Source organism: Lolium perenne, chromosome 7 (genome assembly GCF_019359855.2).
Source record: "Lolium perenne isolate Kyuss_39 chromosome 7, Kyuss_2.0, whole genome shotgun sequence".
NCBI classification, from domain to species: domain Eukaryota; kingdom Viridiplantae; phylum Streptophyta; class Magnoliopsida; order Poales; family Poaceae; genus Lolium; species Lolium perenne.
This window is the reverse complement of record NC_067250.2, coordinates 220,909,314-220,930,482: the sequence shown is the minus strand read 5'-3', so window position 1 is coordinate 220,930,482 and position 21,169 is coordinate 220,909,314. Positions and strand designations below refer to the sequence as shown.

General features: G+C 41.2%; 3 long non-coding RNA genes across 3 annotated transcripts; all 3 read left to right on the top strand.

Moving 5' to 3' along the window:
- Window positions 1-1,150: 1,150 nt before the first annotated feature.
- Window positions 1,151-12,449, top strand: LOC127313602 (uncharacterized). The gene is made up of 6 exons (XR_007859122.2): window positions 1,151-1,471; window positions 1,561-1,657; window positions 1,823-1,899; window positions 2,786-2,859; window positions 3,029-3,140; window positions 11,439-12,449. It is a non-coding gene; the product is annotated as an uncharacterized lncRNA (long non-coding RNA).
- Window positions 12,450-15,762: 3,313 nt separating this feature from the next.
- LOC127313603 (uncharacterized) lies at window positions 15,763-16,470 on the top strand. Its single transcript, XR_007859125.2, has 3 exons — window positions 15,763-16,083; window positions 16,173-16,269; window positions 16,357-16,470. It is a non-coding gene; the product is annotated as an uncharacterized lncRNA (long non-coding RNA).
- Window positions 16,471-17,366: 896 nt separating this feature from the next.
- On the top strand, window positions 17,367-19,410 carry LOC139833396 (uncharacterized). Its single transcript, XR_011749070.1, has 3 exons — window positions 17,367-17,471; window positions 17,641-17,752; window positions 19,344-19,410. It is a non-coding gene; the product is annotated as an uncharacterized lncRNA (long non-coding RNA).
- The last annotated feature ends 1,759 nt before the right edge of the window (window positions 19,411-21,169 follow it).

Sequence of the window (21,169 nt, the reverse complement as noted above, 5' to 3'; positions counted from 1 at the left end):
AGCCACAAAAAAATCACTCCTTGTTATTAAAACTCCTTAAATGTTTTCTTCAAATAACAAGAGAGATTGTGGATGGTATTTTGTATCATCCCATTCCCTTCAACCCAAAAAGACTTTCTATAAAGGCATTTGATTTTCTTCCTTCTTTTAAGTGCATGGTTTTGGTACATGTGCCATCCTTGCACCTTTTGATAACACAAGGGAAAAATCTATTTGGCATTATTATGCAAGTAGACCCATTTTGTTTTAAAAATCATTGGATCTCTTTCAAAATGTTTTCAAAGGAAAGTTCAATATAAACCCTATCCAACATTTTGATCAACTCTCATAGTGGTGGAGACCCACCTCTGTAAAGTTCCAGATCTAATTAACAACTTCCATTCATTCATCACATCTCACTCTTGTATGGTTTACCAACATCATCTTGACCTCATGTTGATGGCTTATGCCACCATATTCATCCTTGTGAGTATGGTTATTTCACTCACCATCTCTCTTAGCCTTGCTCTACAATTGTCTAAACCACCATCACCACCATCATCTTTTGGCCAAGTTGATCACTTGATCAAAGTGCTTCATTCCTCAACATTGGCACCAATGTTTATTAACACCTCTCTCTTTTCATTCTTACTTCATCAAATCAACATTACCCATCTACCTTGGCATGCTCATGCATTGTTGCATGTGGTCAATGCCAATCTTTTCAATTTTGAATTCAAATAAAAAGTTTTATTCTTCAACTATACCTTTGGATCTATTTTCATCTTATGTTTGTCACAACCAAAGTGGTGGGAATTATCCTTAGAGTACATATCACCTCACACTTCTTTTTATCTATATGAATCCACTCATATTCTTATCATCATTAAAGTCACTCATTGACGTCATCTCCTCAACATCATGCCTTGGCCTACACACATGGATGTTGTGCATCTCTTTGTTTGTTCACTTATGTTTGGCAAGGATGGAGCCGGCCATTGTCTATGCATGGCAATTTCGGCCAGCCATTCCTCTCTATTTTTCTTCCTCTACAAGACTTGCCTCCCAACTACCGCAATCAATAAATGAGCAGCCTCCCAACCCACCCAATCAATGAGGAGGCAGCCACCATCCTCCCTCTTTATAAGGAGCTTGGCTGGCCACACCTCCTCTCCTTTGCCTCATTTCTTTTCACTCCCTACTATTTCCTCCACTCCCTCACACTCTCCTCCTCCACTTCCCCACGAAAATGGTGCTCCCCTTGCTCCCATGGCCGGCCATGGCCATGGCAAGCCACCAAGATGAAGCTCTCCCTCTCCCTCAAGCTCCTCCTTACCATGAGAGCCTCCCTCTCCTTCTTCTCCCCAACCCTAGATGGTTTTCTCTCCTCTTCCTCTTCCTCCATTGCTAAGATTGAATCTTGATGCAGGTGCATGTTGGTCCAAGCATGGAGAAGCTTGAGCTATCCTCAGATCTGAAGTTCTTGAGCAAAGTTCGTCCAAATCCTTGCAGTAATTTCTGCTATCTTGCTGTTTCAGATTCTGGTACGAACTTGTAAAATCCACCAAATCTCGCACGCAGATCCAAATCGAGTGATTCAAAGTTCCGCAGATAGATACGGAAAAGATCTACAACTTGGCGTTGGTCTCATCCTCAAATTCGTTACGGATTGTCCGCGGTAAATAAAGTTCTGTAAACATGCAGATTCACTGTTTGTTAGATTTGTTCCGTTTTACGAAACCTTTTTGAGCAAACTCAACTGTAAGTGAAAGCCCTCTTCAATACCTTCATTTTGGCGGTGGTTTCACTTCGATTGACCTCCTGAAACTGAAATGGTTCACAGGTCAAGATCTGGTCAGATCTGAATTTGTCGAATTAAACCAGGAGCTTGGGAACGAATCTTTGAGTGAAACAAATTGGGTAAGAACCACCTATTCAATACCTTTCAGATGCAGCTGACCTCATATTTTTGTGATTGATGTACGATTTGTGGTGAATTAAACTTGTTCTGTGTGTTCTGCAGACATGGCTGTTAGCTTTTAAATCACCAAAAATCCATATTTGAACCAAATTGAGTGATTCCAGTTCTGTAGGACTACTGAATGTTTTCTTAATCTTCTCAAACAAGTTTCAAACATTTATCTGTTCTGTAACTCCAGAGGTAAAGCAAATGGTATAGACATGCAGTAATCTTGTCAATCTATTTGTGAGAGTTTCAGAAATAATTTGAACCCAAATCCAATTGTGTGTGCATCTATGTTTAAATATCTTTCAAATGCCAGTGGTCTCATATTTTTAGGATTTTTCTACAATTTATGGCTTACAGATCTTGTTTTCTGTACAGTCAGATTCAAAGAAATTCCTAAAATTGTAGGTTTAATATTTTTGGGTGATTCCAACTGGGTTAGTCTTGTATTAGTACTGGCCATCTAGGAAAAATAGTGTTATTATCTGTTCATGCATATTTCTTACTATTACTAATGTGTATGTGTGACATGGATTGTTGAACCAAAACTCTTTGGTTTGTTTTTAAACCTTTGCCCACTCTTTTATTTAAAAATTGGTCAACCAATGTTTTATTCTTGCAAAACAAAACCTCTGCAACTTAACCTTAGTTCTATTGTTTGGCTTAAGTCTTCAAATGGTGTGGCATATCATTTACTTCCTATTCTTGTGTAGTGTTGTGTAAGCTTTACAAAATAGAGAGAATGATTTCCCGCTTTTCCAAAAATGCTTCAAAAAAATAATATGAATGTTTGTAATGCCCAACTAATGCACTTGTCCTCTTTATGATGTTATCTACCAGGGGATACTTAGTTGTGCCATGGTGATACCGAGAGAGGCAATTGCTAAGTTATGATACTCTCATACCTTTACTAGGTAAATAAAATGGGTTCTCTTTTAGTTGCTTTGTAGTATCTATAAGTTCTCTGTATGTTAGCCCGTACTAAGGTGGTTAGCTATTGCTTGTTGATTGTTGAATGTTGCATGCTTGTTATGATTGGTGCAATGTGATTGATTGTGTTCCTTTTATATTTTCCGACGATAGATGCGAACGATTCCGGAGAAGAAGAAGAAGTGGTTCGGACAAGGATTTTATTTATATTGACGGGATTCTTATATTGATGAAGTTGAAGAAGTCCAGGGACAAATAAGCCAAGGCAAGCCATCTTTTGATCTCTGATATGATGTCTCTTTGGATGTCATCTTGTGCTATCAATAGTATCTTGGTTCTATGTGTGATGATCTCCATATTGTTGTCATCTATGCTTGGATGCAAGCATGGTACCTCTAGTAGTTTTATCTTGTCAAGGTCTTGGTAATTGGTTGGGTGTATGGTATCATGGCCATTGCTATCCAACTTGCTTGCTATATTTAGCTTGAATATGTTCCACCTCGGGGCAAGATTCATACTACACCCCCTTCTAGTGTAGATGTATCAATACCATGTTTTTGGTGTATTCTCAAATTGTGATGAGTATGCCTGTTTTCCCTTAATGGTGTTGGTGTTGGTCAATTCTCATCCCTATCTATCTATTGATTGGGTTAGATAGCACCACAAATCTGAAAGTATATTTCCTCTTGTGTTGTCATAATACATGCTTAGCTCAAGCAAGTATGATCCACTCCAATACCTCTTTTTCATACCCTCAATGGCGTGATGACCCTCATCTCGGCCATAGTGTTGTATTTGTTCAACTCATGAAACTTTAGATTGGGAACCCCTCAAGGTTTACCTTGTTGTAAATGTTTATGAAAACCTTGGGTGAGGCAATCTTACCCAAGCGTATGGTTTATGAAAGGAAAGGATCTTGACAAAGATGGTTGGAAAGAGGAAGGTGTGTGTGACTTGGGTTTTTGAGAAAAACGACACATGGTTCTTTGTATTCACCCGGAACAACTAAACAGCGCAACCATAGCTACTCCAACGTGGGCACGGGGCTTAACTTGACGTTTGTTCTTCTTAGCATGAGGCACCGCACAACTATACAAGGGTACGGTTACCCCCGAGTCCGGGTTGTCATGGTTGGGACAATAGTATAACGGGAGGCCTTCGGGGCTGACCCGTCCGGAAGACACTATGGGTCTCCTGGCTTGGCGGTGGAGCCATGATACGTCTCTGACGTATCGATAATTTCTTATGTTCCATGCCACATTATTGATGTTATCTACATGTTTTATGCACACTTTATGTCATATTCGTGCATTTTCTGGAACTAACCTATTAACAAGGTGCCGAAGTGCCGATTCTTGTTTTCTGCGGTTGTTGGTGTCAGAAATCCTAGTAAGGAAATATACTCGGAAGTTGACGAAATCAAAGCCCAGGGGCCTATTTTCTCACGAAGCTTCCAGAAGTCCGAAGGAGAGACGAAGAGGGGCCACGGAGGGGCCACACCATAGGGCGGCGCGGCCCCCCCCTTGGCCGCGCCGGCCTGTGGTGTGGGGCCCCCGTGCCGCCTCTTGACCTGCCCTTCCGCCTATAAAAAGTCTCCGTGACGAAACCCCCAGTACCGAGAACCACGATACGGAAAACCTTCCAGAGACGCCGCCGCCGCCGATCCCATCTCGGGGGATCCAGGAGATTGCCTCCGCACCCTGCCGGAGAGGGGAATCATCTCCCGGAGGACTCTACGCCGCCATGGTCGCCTCCGGTGTGATGTGTGAGTAGTCTACCCCTGGACTATGGGTCCATAGCAGTAGCTAGATGGTTGTCTTCTCCCCATTGTGCTATCATTGTCGGATCTTGTGAGCTGCCTAACATGATCAAGATCATCTATCTGTAATTCTATATGTTGCGTTTGTTGGGATCCGATGAATAGAGAATACTTGTTATGTTGATTATCAAAGTTATGCTATGTGTTGTTTATGATCTTGCATGCTCTCCGTTATTAGTAGATGCTCTGGCCAAGTTGATGCTAGTAACTCCAAGAGGGAGTATTTATGCTCGATAGTGGGTTCATGTCTCCGTGAATCTGGAGGAGTGACAAGAACCACTAAGGTTACGGATGTGCTGTTGCCACTAGGGATAAAACATTAGTGCTATGTTCAAGGATGTAGTCACTAGTTACATTACGCACCATACTTAATGCAATTGTCTGTTGTTAGCAACTTAATACTGGAGGGGGTTCGGATGATAACCTGAAGGTGGACTTTTTAGGCATAGATGCAGTTGGATGACGGTCTATGTACTTTGTCGTAATGCCCAATTAAATCTCACTATACTCATCATGATATGTATGTGCATGGTCATGCTCTCTTTATGTGTCAATTGCCCAACTGTAATTTGTTCACCCAACATGCTGTTCGTCTTATGGGAGAGACACCTCTAGTGAACTGTGGACCCCGGTCCAATTCTCTTTACTGAAATACAATCTACTGCAATATTGTTCTACTGTTTTCTGCAAACAATCATCTTCCACACAATACGGTTAATCCTTTGTTACAGCAAGCCGGTGAGATTGACAACCTCACTGTTTCGTTGGGGCAAAGTACTTTGGTTGTGTTGTGCAGGTTCCACGTTGGCGCCGGAATCCCTGGTGTTGCGCCGCACTACATCCCGCCGCCATCAACCTTCAACGTGCTTCTTGGCTCCTCCTGGTTCGATAAACCTTGGTTTCTTTCTGAGGGAAAACTTGCTGCTGTGCGCATCATACCTTCCTCTTGGGGTTCCCAACGAACGTGTGAGTTACACGCCATCAAGCTCTTTTTCTGGCGCCGTTGCTGGGGAGATCAAGACACGCTGCAAGGGGAGTCTCCACTTCTCAATCTCTTTACTTTGTTTTTGTCTTGCTTACTTTTATTTACTACTTTGTTTGCTGCACTAAATCAAAATACAAAAAAATTAGTTGCTAGCTTTACTTTATTTACTATCTTGTTCTCCATATTAAAAACACAAAAAAATTAGTTACTTGTTTTACTTTACTTAATATCATGCATGTTTTTATTTCACTAGTTAAGCATAATGGAAAACAACAAAAATATGAGAGATCTTTATGAACTTTATCTTGAATTAGGACATGATGTGTTTGAAGAGAGAATTAAAAAACCCATGGAACTTTATATGCATGCTAATGGGAATGTTATTACTATGAATGCTTTGAACACCATTGTTGCTAATGCTATGGAAAATTCTAAGCTTGGGGAAGCTGGCTCTGATGAGCATGATCTTTTTAGTCCCCCAAGCATTGAGGAGAAAATTTTCTTTTATGATTACAATATGCCTCCTATATATGATGATAGCCACTTTGTTGAATTTGCTCCCACTACAACTAATAAAATTGATTATGCTTATGTGGAGAGTAATAATTTTATGCATGAGACTCATGATAAGAATGCTTTATGTGATAGTTATATTGTTGAGTTTGCTCATGATACTACTGAAAGTTATTATGAGAGAGGAAAATATGGTTGTAGAAATTTTCATGTTACTAAAATGCCTCTCTATATGCTGAAATTTTTGAAGCTACACTTGTTTTATCTTCCTATGCTTGTCACTTTGCTCTTCATGAACTTGTTTATTTACAAGATTCCTATGCATAGGAAGCATGTTAGACTTAAATGTGTTTTGAATTTGCCTCTTGATGCTCTCTTTTGCTTCAAATACTATTTCTTGCGAGTGCATCATTAAAATTGCTAAGCCCATCTTAATGGCTATAAAGAAAGAACTTCTTGGGAGATAACCCATGTGTTTATTTTACTACAGTACTTTGTTTTTATTTTGTGTCTTGGAAGTTGTTTACTACTGTAGCAACCTCTCCTTATCTTAGTTTTGTGTTTTGTTGTGCCAAGTTAAGCCGTTGATAGAAAAGTAAGTACTAGATTTGGATTACTGCACAGTTCCAGATTTCTTTGCTGTCACGAATCTGGGTCCACCTCCCTGTAGGTAACTCAGAAAATTAAGCCAATTTACGTGCATGATCCTCAGATATGTACGCAACTTTCATTCAATTTGAGAATTTTCATTTGAGCAAGTCTGGTGCCATTTTAAAATTCGTCAATACGAACTGTTCTGTTTTGACAGATTCTGCCTTTTATTTCGCATTGCCTCTTTCGCTATGTTGGATGAATTTCTTTGATCCATTAATGTCCAGTAGCATTATGCAATGTCCAGAAGTGTTAAGAATGATTGTGTCACCTCTGAATATGTCAATTTATATTGTGCACTAACCCTCTAATGAGTTGTTTCGAGTTTGGTGTGGAGGAAGTTTTCAAGGATCAAGAGAGGAGTATGATGCAACATGATCAAGGAGAGTGAAAGCTCTAAGCTTGGGGATGCACCCGGTGGTTCACCCCTGCATATATCAAGAAGACTCAAGCGTCTAAGCTTGGGGATGCCCAAGGCATCCCCTTCTTCATCGACAACATTATCAGGTTCCTCCCCTGAAACTATATTTTTATTCCATCACATCTTATGTGCTTTTTCTTGGAGCGTCGGTTTGTTTTTGTTTTTTGTTTTGTTTGAATAAAATGGATCCTAGCATTCACTTTATGGGAGAGAGACACGCTCCGCTGTAGCATATGGACAAGTATGTCCTTGGTTTCTACTCATAGTATTCATGGCGAAGTTTCTTCTTCGTTAAATTGTTATATGGTTGGAATTGGAAAATGATACATGTAGTAATTGCTATAAATGTCTTGGGTAATGTGATACTTGGAAATTGTTGTGCTCATGATTAAGCTCTTGCATCATATGCTTTGCACCCATTAATGAAGAAATACATAGAGCATGCTAAAATTTGGTTTGCATATTTGGTTTCTCTAAGGTCTAGATAATTTCTAGTATTGAGTTTGAACAACAAGGAAGACGGTGTAGAGTCTTATAATGTTTTCAATATGTCTTTTATGTGAGTTTTGCTGCACCGGTTCATCCTTGTGTTTGTTTCAAATAAGCCTTGCTAGCCTAAACCTTGTATCGAGAGGGAATACTTCTCATGCATCCAAAATACTTGAGCCAACCACTATGCCATTTGTGTCCACCATACCTACCTATACTACATGGTATTTTTCCGCCATTCCAAAGTAAATTGCTTGAGTGCTACCTTTAAAATTCCATCATTCACCTTTGCAATATATAGCTCATGGGACAAATAGCTTAAAAACTATTGTGGTATTGAATATGTAATTATGCACTTTATCTCTTATTAAGTTGCTTGTTGTGCGATAACCATGTTCATCGGGGACGCCATCAACTATTCATTGTTGAATTTCATGTGAGTTGCTATGCATGTCCGTCTTGTCTGAAGTAAGAGAGATCTACCACCATATGGTTAAGCATGCATATGTTAGAGAAGAACATTGGGCCGCTAACTAAAGCCATGATCCATGGTGGAAGTTTCAGTTTTGGACAACAATCCTCAAATCTCAAATGAGAAAATTATTAATTGTTGTTATATGCTTATGCATAAAAGAGGAGTCCATTATCTGTTGTCTATGTTGTCCCGGTATGGATGTCTAAGTTGAAGAATAATCAATAGCGAGAAATCCAATGCGAGCTTTCTCCTTAGACCTTTTGTACAAAGCGGCATAGAGGTACCCCTTTGTGACACTTGGTAAAAACAATGCATTGTGATGACCCGGTAGTCCAAGCTAATTAGGACAAGGTGCGGGCACTATTAGTACGCTATGCATGAGGCTTGCAACTTATAAGATATAATTTACATGATGCATATGCTTTATTACTACCGTTGACAAAATTGTTTCATGTTTTCAAAATCAAAGCTCTAGCACAAATATAGCAATCGATGCTTTTCCTCTATGGAGGACCATTCTTTTACTTTCAATGTTGAGTCAGTTCACCTATCTCTCTCCACCTCAAGAAGCAAACACTTGTGTGAACTGTGCATTGATTCCTACATACTTGCTTATTGCACTTATTATATTACTCTATGCTGACAATATCCATGAGATATACATGTTACAAGTTGAAAGCAACCGCTGAAACTTAATCTTCTTTTGTGTTGCTTCAATATCTCTACTTTGAATTATTGCTTTATGAGTTAACTCTTATGCAAGACTTATTGATGCTTGTCTTGAAGTGCTATTCATGAAAAGTCTTTGCTATATGATTCACTTGTTTACTCATGTCATATACATTGTTTCGATCGCTGCATTCACTACATATGCTTTACAAATAGTATGATCAAGATTATGATGGCATGTCACTCCAGAAATTATCTGTGTTATCGTTTTACCTGCTCGGGACGAGCAGAACTAAGCTTGGGGATGCTGATACGTCTCCGACGTATCGATAATTTCTTATGTTCCATGCCACATTATTGATGTTATCTACATGTTTTATGCACACTTTATGTCATATTCGTGCATTTTCTGGAACTAACCTATTAACAAGGTGCCGAAGTGCCAGTTGCTGTTTTCTGCTGTTTTTGGTTTCAGAAATCCTAGTAAGGAAATATTCTAAGAATTGGACGAAATCAAAGCCCAGGGGCCTATTTTCTCACGAAGCTTCCAGAAGTCCGAAGGAGAGACGAAGAGGGGCCACGGAGGGGCCACACCATAGGGCGGCGCGGCCCCCCCCTTGGCCGCGCCGGCCTGTGGTGTGGGGCCCCCGTGCCGCCTCTTGACCTGCCCTTCCGCCTATAAAAAGTCTCCGTGACGAAACCCCCAGTACCGAGAACCACGATACGGAAAACCTTCCAGAGACGCCGCCGCCGATCCCATCTCGGGGGATCCAGAGATTGCCTCCGCACCCTCGCCGGAGAGGGGAATCATCTCCCGGAGGACTCTACGCCGCCATGGTCGCCTCCGGTGTGATGTGTGAGTAGTCTACCCCTGGACTATGGGTCCATAGCAGTAGCTAGATGGTTGTCTTCTCCCCATTGTGCTATCATTGTCGGATCTTGTGAGCTGCCTAACATGATCAAGATCATCTATCTGTAATTCTATATGTTGCGTTTGTTGGGATCCGGTGAATAGAGAATACTTGTTATGTTGATTATCAAAGTTATGCTATGTGTTGTTTATGATCTTGCATGCTCTCCGTTATTAGTAGATGCTCTGGCCAAGTTGATGCTAGTAACTCCAAGAGGGAGTATTTATGCTCGATAGTGGGTTCATGTCTCCGTGAATCTGGAGGAGTGACAAGAACCACTAAGGTTACGGATGTGCTGTTGCCACTAGGGATAAAACATTAGTGCTATGTTCAAGGATGTAGTCACTAGTTACATTACGCACCATACTTAATGCAATTGTCTGTTGTTAGCAACTTAATACTGGAGGGGGTTCGGATGATAACCTGAAGGTGGACTTTTTAGGCATAGATGCAGTTGGATGACGGTCTATGTACTTTGTCGTAATGCCCAATTAAATCTCACTATACTCATCATGATATGTATGTGCATGGTCATGCTCTCTTTATTTGTCAATTGCCCAACTGTAATTTGTTCACCCAACATGCTGTTCGTCTTATGGGAGAGACACCTCTAGTGAACTGTGGACCCCGGTCCAATTCTCTTTACTGAAATACAATCTACTGCAATATTGTTCTACTGTTTTCTGCAAACAATCATCTTCCACACAATACGGTTAATCCTTTGTTACAGCAAGCCGGTGAGATTGACAACCTCACTGTTTCGTTGGGGCAAAGTACTTTGGTTGTGTTGTGCAGGTTCCACGTTGGCGCCGGAATCCCTGGTGTTGCGCCGCACTACATCCCGCCGCCATCAACCTTCAACGTGCTTCTTGGCTCCTCCTGGTTCGATAAACCTTGGTTTCTTTCTGAGGGAAAACTTGCTGCTGTGCGCATCATACCTTCCTCTTGGGGTTCCCAACGAACGTGTGAGTTACACGCCATCAAGCCACGCTCTAGAGGAGGTGAGCTGCCACGGTGCCGGGGAGGTACATACTCCATAGGGTAGGACCTCGTGTTAAGTCGAATGGGCGAAAGGTTATGTCCGGGTATCCGTCGTGGCATATGTCGTTATGCGGGGATGATGCCCACACGATAGGTATCTGGATAGTTGTGGTGAAAGTGTGCAAACTCTGCAGAGTCAAAACTATTCGAATAGCCGCGTCCGCGGTCATGGACGGTTGGGATGGCCGTTACAGAGCTGTGTCGAGTTTTGGTTTTGAAAATGATTTCCAAAGGAAATGTGTGTTGGAAGTACCGGAAGGGTACGGGAAAGATGGTGTGCCGACCATGTGGAGATGGTCGAGGAAAATGAAACAAAAGAGGGTGACCCTTCCTAGTGTTTCATGTAGAGGAACTCTGCTTTAACAAAGATATAGAGATGTCATAGGACTTTCTTAGTGTCCCCTTCAACTGTGATGTGGGATGCTATATCCACAAGAGAAACTGATTCTCTTTCACATGCTATATCCACCAGAGAAACTATTCTTCCTCTCTTGTCTTCTTTAGTTAGAATTGTTATCACCTTCTTGATGGTTTGCGAGTACAATTCAAATGTACTCACGGCTTTGTCCCTGGCTATTTACTTGGCCAGACCTGGAGGACTTCGACAGATGAAGAAGGAGTTGACGACGTCTATGCGAGCTAGGAACATCTTCCCAGTCAGTTGCCTGTAGGGTTAAGGCAGATGACTTGGGCTCTACGCTGCTGAAGTGATTCTGCTACTCTGATGATTAGATTAGGCCCTTCGAGGCTATCTTGTAAAGATGGGTCATGTGACTTTATTGTAATTTTCTTATTCCGTTTTGTAAAGGATGATGTAATTTGATATCAGTTCGATTATGTGTTCACGGCACACTGATCATGGGAACGTGAACTGTATACATAACAGGGTATTTCGGACAGCTAGTCCGGGGTCCCCACAGAGCTGGTATCAGAGCCATCCTGACTGTAGGAGACCTTAGTTAGCATGGACGTTAGTTAGGAAACAAGTACTTGGGCAAAACTATTTACCAAACAAATTCTTTCGTTAGTCGGAAGCATAGCTTCTACTCCTCTTGTTTCTTCAAAACTTCTAAATTCTTATCTCTCCGCTTTATAGAAGTGTTTGAAAATTCTTACTCTATTGTCTCATCCACTTCAAACCTACATATTGGACGATGTCCCCAACTCAGACCGGAGACTCGAACTCAAAGATACATCAATCCCTCAGGAAGACTCATGAATCTCCAACGACAGCTATTGAAGATTGGAGGCCGACTTAGTGTGCACATAAAAGAATGATAATATCATGTCTTTGGTTGTCACCAAAGTATGTCAAAGATCTGACCTTGTTCCTCCGTGGACTTGCACTTTTTGCAGTCGTCAGGGATCAAGTCCTCAGTTTTTGACTAGTAATTTTTAGGCCAGCCACCAGAAGATGCCGACTTTGGGAGTACCTACACAACTACCCCTTCGAAGACCCCACGTCCCCGGGATGTTGAGCAAGAAGACTACACAGTTTTAGCCTCTACCTCAACCTCGACGACTCAACACCAGGCCGCATCACCACTCTCTGCTTCAAGAATCCTTGTTGAAGACGATGTCAACAAGCTGAAGACTGCAACATATGTGACCAGCCCAAACCTATAGGATGGATAGGACAAAACTCAATCGCTTTGATTGAGCTACCCTCACAGTATTAGTCATCCATGGGTACTTGTGTTACCATGTCTGGTTTGATGATTGCTTGTAGTTCCCTAAGTGTGTTGTCTTGAGTGTTTTTATTTGTTTGTTGTGTGTTTGATTGTCTTGGTCTTTAGGTCTAAAAAATACTCTTGGTGTGATAAACCAGCGTAGGAAGCCCCTCTAAGATGTTTTCACAGTCATCTACCTCGCCGATAAAATGCTTACTGCTAGCTAAATGGATAAGTTAACCCTGTTAACCATCGATTCTCAACCGTCAGAGAAACTGACCCAGACCCCTATCTACGCCAACTACTTTCAAGATCAGCTGAAGCATCTCTACTAAGCCGAGAAGACAGAAGACCCTACCTTCAAGAGTGACTGCACCTCTGCAAGAAGACATGCATACTAACTTTGTCTAACCTTGGAGTATAATCGCGCTAACCTCGAGGATATCTTTTTGAAACCACCCTCTAACACACCGTCTAACAAACTGAGAGAACAATAGCGTCAGACCCAAGTTACATCACATGGTTCATCTGTTCTTCATCAAGTGAAGCTCATGAAGATACCTCAAGACTCAAGATTAGGTGTATTTTACCTACTCACTTCTTAAGTGGTATAAGTCAACACTGACCCTCAAGCTGAAGATTGTCTTTGACGGCCTTCGTTGCTGCTTCATATGGAGACCAACCAGGCGTTTCATCGACTTACTAACTTACCGCACGTTATATGGTCTAATAAACACCGTGAGTGCCTCTTGAAGTCGTGGACTACACATCGTCTCCTGAAGATTCTTCAACTGAATACGGAAGATCGACGACTTCTTCAGAAGCCCAGACAGGACTACAAGGCAGAAGCTCTGAGTTTTTCCGAAACCCGATGAAAAATCCTAAGGGTGGAAGAAGTCTTCCACCAAAAATCGGAGCTGACCCTAAAAATTTAAACCTTTCTAAAACACCGTTGGGAATTTGGGATGCACTAACTTCCCTTGAAGCTGTGGACTGCACCTCGCTCCCTGAAGATGCTTCAACTCAAGACGAGAGAAAGATCACTTCTTTGAAAGCACTGACAAGACCCTTGGCCGAAGCTTAGAGTTTTTAAACCCCCCTATGAACAATTTTAAGGGTGGAAGACTTCGTCTTCCACTAAAATTTAAAGTTAACTCTAAAAAGTTTTCAACCCTGCTAAAGCATCGCTGGAGTGCGCTAACTCTCCTTGAATCGTGGACTCTAACACCTGCTTGGAGTATTCAACCTCTTCATGAAGCTCACCATCGGCAGGAATCCATCATGTCTCCCAGAAGATGAAGCAACGACCTTCTCAAAAAAATGGCACATCTACAAAAGAATGGAGTCTAACTTTAGTTAAACTTTACAACCCCTCTAGTTCTATGCTTAGTAATCTCGGGACGAGATTATTTTAAGGGTGGAAGATCTGTAACACCCCAACTTTTTGCAAGCTTGTTTAATTATCCAAAGTGCAAAAATTAGGGGGAACAAAAACTTTTTTATAGACTAATTAACATGAATTGCCTTGATCTGTTTGTTATGATGAATTGCCTTGATCTGTTGGTAGATAAATTTGTCTTGATTTGCTTGTTGAGTTTTGTTTTGAGCTACCCTTAATAACAACACCTCTAGTGGTTAAACAAGCAACTCACTAAATAAAACACATGTGTGGCTTAGGAAGAATTGTTTTTCTTTTTACTACATCAAACCTCCCTCCTGATGGCAACATGAGTGTGCCTACTTATAAGATTCCAACTTTGGCAGTTGATCTCTTAGCACCCACAACTGTTTTTGGTGACCTCAGTGCATGGATCTCTTCTATACAACACCCTCTACAACTTCCACATCTTACATGTCACATCCTCCACTTGCAACTCTTATAATCACTTGATCTGGTATCCTATCCAATGTTTCAGCACCAGATCACTTCTTCCTCTTTTACCTCTTGTGTTTATTTAATCCAATTTTAATATCCACAAAACCAAGAGTAGGTATGATGGGTACATTTTGTAGCCACCATCTACCCTTGAGAACACTCCTTCCTAAATTAGTTTTCTTTCTCAAAAACCCTATTGTTTTTCTTCCCTGGTTTTAGCCACAAAAAAATCACTCCTTGTTATTAAAACTCCTTAAATGTTTTCTTCAAATAACAAGAGAGATTGTGGATGGTATTTTGTATCATCCCATTCCCTTCAACCCAAAAAGACTTTCTATAAAGGCATTTGATTTTCTTCCTTCTTTTAAGTGCATGGTTTTGGTACATGTGCCATCCTTGCACCTTTTGATAACACAAGGGAAAAATCTATTTGGCATTATTATGCAAGTAGACCCATTTTGTTTTAAAAATCATTGGATCTCTTTCAAAATGTTTTCAAAGGAAAGTTCAATATAAACCCTATCCAACATTTTGATCAACTCTCATAGTGGTGGAGACCCACCTCTGTAAAGTTCCAGATCTAATTAACAACTTCCATTCATTCATCACATCTCACTCTTGTATGCTTTACCATCATCATCTTGACCTCATGTTGATGGCTTATGCCACCATATTCATCCTTGTGAGTATGGTTATTTCACTCACCATCTCTCTTAGCCTTGCTCTACAATTGTCTAAACCACCATCACCACCATCATCTTTTGGCCAAGTTGATCACTTGATCAAAGTGCTTCATTCCTCAACATTGGCACCAATGTTTATTAACACCTCTCTCTTTTCATTCTTACTTCATCAAATCAACATTACCCATCTACCTTGGCATGCTCATGCATTGTTGCATGTGGTCAATGCCAATCTTTTCAATTTTGAATTCAAATAAAAAGTTTTATTCTTCAACTATACCTTTGGATCTATTTTCATCTTATGTTTGTCACAACCAAAGTGGTGGGAATTATCCTTAGAGTACATATCACCTCACACTTCTTTTTATCTATATGAATCCACTCATATTCTTATCATCATTAAAGTCACTCATTGACGTCATCTCCTCAACATCATGCCTTGGCCTACACACATGGATGTTGTGCATCTCTTTGTTTGTTCACTTATGTTTGGCAAGGATGGAGCCGGCCATTGTCTATGCATGGCAATTTCGGCCAGCCATTCCTCTCTATTTTTCTTCCTCTACAAGACTTGCCTCCCAACTACCCCAATCAATAAATGAGCAGCCTCCCAACCCACCCAATCAATGAGGAGGCAGCCACCATCCTCCCTCTTTATAAGGAGCTTGGCCGGCCATACCTCCTCTCCTTTGCCTCATTTCTTTTCACTCCCTACTATTTCCTCCACTCCCTCACACTCTCCTCCTCCACTTCCCCACGAAAATGGTGCTCCCCTTGCTCCCATGGCCGGCCATGGCCATGGCAAGCCACCAAGATGAAGCTCTCCCTCTCCCTCAAGCTCCTCCTTACCATGAGAGCCTCCCTCTCCTTCTTCTCCCCAACCCTAGATGGTTTTCTCTCCTCTTCCTCTTCCTCCATTGCTAAGATTGGATCTTGATGCAGGTGCATGTTGGTCCAAGCATGGAGAAGCTTGAGCTATCCTCAGATCTGAAGTTCTTGAGCAAAGTTCGTCCAAATCCTTGCAGTAATTTCTGCTATCTTGCTGTTTCAGATTCTGGTACGAACTTGTAAAATCCACCAAATCTCGCGCGCAGATCCAAATCGAGTGATTCAAAGTTCCGCAGATAGATACGGAAAAGATCTACAACTTGGGGTTGGTCTCATCCTCAAATTCGTTACAGATTGTCCGTGGTAAATAAAGTTCTGTAAACATGCAGATTCACTGTTTGTTAGATTTGTTCCGTTTTACCAAACCTTTTTGAGCAAACTCAACTGTAGGTGAAAGCCCTCTTCAATACCTTCATTTTGGCGGTGGTTTCACTTCGATTGACCTCCTGAAACTGAAATGGTTCACAGGTCAAAATCTGGTCAGATCTGAATTTGTCGAATTAAACCAGGAGCTTGGGAACGAACCTTTGAGTGAAACAAATTGGGTAAGAACCACCTATTCAATACCTTTCAGATGCAGCTGACCTCATATTTTTGTGATTGATGTACGATTTGTGGTGAATTAAACTTGTTCTATGTGTTCTGCAGACATGGCTGTTAGCTTTTAAATCACCAAAAATCCATATTTGAACCAAATTGAGTGATTCCAGTTCTGTAGGACTACTGAATGTTTTCTTAATCTTCTCAAACAAGTTTCAAACATTTATCTGTTGTGTAACTCCAGAGGTAAAGCAAATGGTATAGACATGCAGTAATTTTGTCAATCTATTTGTGAGAGTTTCAGAAATAATTTGAACCCAAATCCAATTGTGTGTGCATCTATGTTTAAATATCTTTCAAATGCCAGTGGTCTCATATTTTTAGGATTTTTCTATGATTTATGGCTTACAGATCTTGTTTTCTGTACAGTCAGATTCAAAGAAATTCCTAAAATTGTAGGTTTAATATTTTTGGGTTATTCCAACTGGGTTAGTCTTGTATTAGTGCTGGCCATCTAGGAAAAATAGTGTTAGTCTCTGTTCATGCATATTTCTTACTGTTACTAATGTGTATGTGTGACATGGATTGTTGAACCAAAACTCTTTGGTTTGTTTTTAAACCTTTGCCCACTCTTTTATTTAAAAATTGGTCAACCAATGTTTTATTCTTGCAAAACAAAACCTCTGCAACTTAACCTTAGTTCTATTGTTTGGCTTAAGTCTTCAAATGGTGTGGCATATCATTTACTTCCTATTCTTGTGTAGTGTTGTGTAAGCTTTACAAAATAGAGAGAATGATTTCCCGCTTTTCCAAAAATGCTTCAAAAAAATAATATGAATGTTTGTAATGCCCAACTAATGCACTTGTCCTCTTTATGATGTTATCTACCAGGGGATACTTAGTTGTGCCATGGTGATACCGAGAGAGGCAATTGCTAAGTTATGATACTCTCATACCTTTACTAGGTAAATAAAATGGGTTCTCTTTTAGTTGCTTTGTAGTATCTATAAGTTCTTTGTATGTTAGCCCGTAGTAAGGTGGTTAGCTACTGCTTGTTGATTGTTGAATGTTGCATGCTTGTTATGATTGGTGCAATGTGATTGATTGTGTTCCTTTTATATTTTCCGACGATAGATGCGAACGATTCCGGAGAAGAAGAAGAAGTGGTTCGGACAAGGATTTTATTTATATTGACGGGATTCTTATATTGATGAAGTTGAAGAAGTCCAGGGACAAATAAGCCAAGGCAAGCCATCTTTTGATCTCTGATATGATGTCTCTTTGGATGTCATCTTGTGCTATCAATAGCATCTTGGTTCTATGTGTGATGATCTCCATATTGTTGTCATCTATGCTTGGATGCAAGCATGGTACCTCTAGTAGTTTTATCTTGTCAAGGTCTTGGTAATTGGTTGGGTGTATGGTATCATGGCCATTGCTATCCAACTTGCTTGCTATATTTAGCTTGAATATGTTCCACCTCGGGACAAGATTCATACTACACTCCCTTCTAGTGTAGATGTATCAATACCATGTTTTTGGTGTATTCTCAAATTGTGATGAGTATGCCTGTTTTCCCTTAATGGTGTTGGTGTTGGTCAATTCTCATCCCTATCTATCTATTGATTGGGTTAGATAGCACCACAAATCTGAAAGTATATTTCCTCTTGTGTTGTCATAATACATGCTTAGCTCAAGCAAGTATGATCCACTCCAATACCTCTTTTTCATACCCTCAATGGCGTGATGACCCTCATCTCGGCCATAGTGTTGTATTAGTTCAACTCATGAAACTTTAGATTGGGAACCCCTCAAGGTTTACCTTGTTGTAAATGTTTATGAAAACCTTGGGTGAGGCAATCTTACCCAAGCGTATGGTTTATGAAAGGAAAGGATCTTGACAAAGATGGTTGGAAAGAGGAAGGTGTGTGTGACTTGGGTTTTTGAGAAAAACGACACATGGTTCTTTGTATTCGCCCGGAACAACTAAACAGCGCAACCATAGCTACTCCAACGTGGGCACGGGGCTTAACTTGACGTTTGTTCTTCTTAGCATGAGGCACCGCACAACTATACAAGGGTACGGTTACCCCCGAGTCCGGGTTGTCATGGTTGGGACAATAGTATAACGGGAGGCCTTCGGGGCTGACCCGTCCGGAAGACACTATGGGTCTCCTGGCTTGGCGGTGGATCCACGCTCTAGAGGAGGTGAGCTGCCACGGTGCCGGGGAGGTACATACTCCATAGGGTAGGACCTCATGTTAAGTCGAATGGGCGAAAGGTTATGTCCGGGTATCCGTCGTGGCATATGTCGTTATGCGGGGATGATGCCCACACGATAGGTATCCGGATAGTTGTGGTGAAAGTGTGCAAACTCTACAGAGTCAAAACTATTCGAATAGCCGCGTCCGCGGTCATGGACGGTTGGGATGGCCGTTACAGAGCTGTGTTGAGTTTTGGTTTTGAAAATGATTTCCAAAGGAAATGTGTGTTGGAAGTACCGGAAGGGTACGGGAAAGATGGTGTGCCGACCATGTGGAGATGGTCGAGGAAAATGAAACAAAAGAGGGTGACCCTTCCTAGTGTTTCATGTAGAGGAACTCTGCTTTAACAAAGATATAGAGATGTCATAGGACTTTCTTAGTGTCCCCTTCAACTGTGATGTGGGATGCTATATCCACAAGAGAAACTGATTCTCTTTCACATGCTATATCCACCAGAGAAACTATTCTTCCTCTCTTGTCTTCTTTAGTTAGAATTGTTATCACCTTCTTGATGGTTTGCGAGTACAATTCAAATGTACTCACGGCTTTGTCCCTGGCTATTTACTTGGCCAGACCTGGAGGACTTCGACAGATGAAGAAGGAGTTGACGACGTCTATGCGAGCTAGGAACGTCTTCCCGCCCGCTGTTCGTAGGGTTAAGGCAGATGACTTGGGCTCTACGCTGCTGAAGTGATTCTGCTACTCTGATGATTAGATTTGGCCCTTCGAGGCTATCTTGTAAAGATGGGTCATGTGACTTTATTGTAATTTTCTTATTCCGTTTTGTAAAGGATGATGTAATTTGATATCAGTTCGGTTATGTGTTCACGGCACACTGATCATGGGAACGTGAACTGTATACATAACAGGGTATTTCGGACAGCTAGTCCGGGGTCCCCACACAAACCCAAATTGTTACAGCGGTGACGATGTGCAGCGGTGGAGACGGCGGTGATGATGATGGAGATGATGATGATGGTGATGGAGATGATGTCCAGCTCGATGGCGGTGACGATGGCGTCGATTTCCCCCTCCGAGAGGGAATTTCCCCGGCGGATCTCAGCCTGCCGGAGAGCTCTTTTCTCTCTGGTGTTCTCCGCCCCGCAGAGGCGGCTGTGACTCTTCGCGACTTTCCTCCTGGAGCATAGGTTTTCGGGATGAAGAAATACGCGAAGGAGAGGAGGCCAGAGGGGGCTGTGGGCCCCCTCCCCACAAGGCGGCGCGGCCAGGGCAGGGCCCGCGCTGGCCTGTGAGGGGGGGCCATGGTGGCCCTCCTCGGCTCCTCCTTCTGGCTCTCGTCATCTTCTGGAAAAATAGGATTTTTCATATAACTTTCGTCAATTGTTGATCTTCCGAAATATTGCATTCTGACGGCGCTTTTTCCAGCAGAATCCTGACTCAGGTGCGCGATCCTCCAATAATCATGAATCATGCAAAATAGATGAAATAACATAAGTATCATCTCCAAATATTAAATATAGCAATGAATAACAGCAAATTATGATATAAAATAGTGATGCAAATTGGACGTATCAATTCACAAGGATCGGAACCGCATATATAATTTCCGGCCTCATGATGGAGAGAGTATTGCCCAAGCGTGGGGGAGATTGAAGTCTTTAATGCTCAAATGCCCCATTCATGAGCTTCCTGGTAATGTTATCATTGATAATTTCTATGCAGGAATTTCTTTTCAGAACAAGACCTTGCTGGATACTTCTTGTTCTGGATCATTTACACGCAACAAAGAAGAGTTTAAAAGGGACCTTCTTAATCGGATCCAGGATAATACCGAAGGATGGGAGAACGACAAAGATAGAGAGTAAGGTATAAAATATGATTATAAATGCATTGAAGCTTTTATGGATACTGATAAATTTCGTAATATTAGTGCTACTTATGGTCTTGATTCTCAAGTCGTTGCAAATCTTTATAAAGCTTTTGCCTCTCATTATGAATTGCCTAAGAAGAACTTTGATAAGTATCATGAACCGTATAAAGATAAAATTGATTCATCTATAAATAGATGTGTTGTAATTGAAACTGTTGATCATGTTATTCTTGAAGCTTATATTGAAAAAACTCCTTTCCCTGCTAAAATGAAGGAGTACTCTGTTATAAATAGTGTGGTTAATAAAAGTGAAAAGAAACCTATAGAACCTGAAGAGCAAATAAAAGTTGAACCTGCTATTGCAATAGTTAAAGATCTTGTGACTGAAAATGTGGAAGATGGTCATATTATTTTCTGTGAAGATGCTTCTAATATTGTTTCACATCCTAATAAGTCTAGGAAAACTAGTGCTCCTATGCTATCTGTTAGAATTGGTGATCATTGCTATTATGGTTTATGTGATATTGGTGCAAGTATTAATGCTATTCCTTGTGAGCTTTACACGGAG